Consider the following 1,359-nt stretch of genomic DNA (forward strand, 5'->3'; position numbering starts at 1 on the left):
AACAATTCACCACAACTGTGGAGGCTTACACCAACACAGCTCTGGGGTCAGAAGTCTGACATGGTCTCCATGGGTAAAATCAAGGTGCGGACTTTAGAATCAGTTTCTTTGTGTTTTTTTTCAGAATCGAGAAGCTACAAGAAGAACAAATAATCTGTTTGGTTGTACTGCCTCGCCGGATTGTTCCTTAAAATCAAGAATGGTGAGACTTCACCTCACATACGTTGGGCATGTTGTTAGGAAGGACCAGTCCTGGGAGAAAGACATCATGTTTGGTGAAGTGGAGGGTCAGTAAAAAAGAGACCTTCAATAAGATGGATGGTCACAATGGCAGCAGCACTGGGCTCAAACGTAACAACAATTGTGAGGATGGCACAGGATCAGGCAGTGTTTCATTCTGTGGACATAGGATTGTTAGGAGTTGGAACCAACTCGACAGCACTCAACAGCAACAGCAACAACAGAGGCTATTCACAGACCTAGACTTGTTTCTCTGTTTCCAAAGATGGCAACACTGTGTTTTTGTCATTGTAATTGGTCCAGATGGCTTCCACCACTTTTTCAGAGATCATTTGTCTTCCAATTTCACCTGTTTGAAGGCCACAGTGGTACAGGTCATTTTGTGGCCCTGCCATCCAAGTTGGGCCTTGACGGTAATGATGCGCTGGGGAACTCCCATTTTATGATACAAGGCCAGCAGGAACACAACTAGCTTGATGGGGTTCATGTCCTGTGGGATCACCACCAGCTTGGACTTCTTGTTCTGCACCGGAGAGGAGACAGTGTTGACCCCGGCTCACAGAACACAGGCCTCTTGGTGGGAACATCCCTTTGCCAGCAGCTTTCTTCTGAGTTAGGGTCAGCGGCATGTCCTCCTTCATCTTCTTCTCCTGCATCGTCTCTGGCCTGTATTTGTGGGAAGCTTCCATAGCTGAGTGGCTGTCGGGCCCTTCAAGTCGTGGGAGAACTGGATAGTGGCAGGGGCCTTTCAGCTCTTTGTGGAGGAGAGCCCATTGCCTCTGCAGCCAGATGTAGGTAGGCCATCTGAGAAAGCAGTGAGGTCCCTTTGGGGTTAGGTGTCCCAAACTTGAGCCTTTTCTCAATCGGGGGTTCACTATCATCTTAGCTTCAGGCTTCTAGATAATAGCAGGTGCTGGCTCCACCTTCTTCCCTTTGGCTTTCTTTTCTTTAGGCGTCTTGCACTAATGGATCCTTGGATAACATCTTGAAGAATGGATATTTTCGAACACTTACTTGTGCTCATGAGGAATCATTAAGAGGTCAAGACAAGAAGGAGTCTTTTGAACAGAAGAAGGTGATACTGAACACTTTAAAATCAGGAAAAGTGTGTGAAGCTTG

The 1,359-nt window shown here is 46.9% G+C and overlaps 1 pseudogene; it reads right to left on the reverse strand.

Moving 5' to 3' along the window:
* Positions 1-479: 479 nt before the first annotated feature.
* LOC102826191 lies at positions 480-1,121 on the reverse strand (annotated as a pseudogene).
* Between the last annotated feature and the right edge of the window lie 238 nt (positions 1,122-1,359).

This window comes from Chrysochloris asiatica, unplaced genomic scaffold (genome assembly GCF_000296735.1).
Source record: "Chrysochloris asiatica unplaced genomic scaffold, ChrAsi1.0 scaffold00186, whole genome shotgun sequence".
In the NCBI taxonomy this organism is placed as follows: domain Eukaryota; kingdom Metazoa; phylum Chordata; class Mammalia; order Afrosoricida; family Chrysochloridae; genus Chrysochloris; species Chrysochloris asiatica.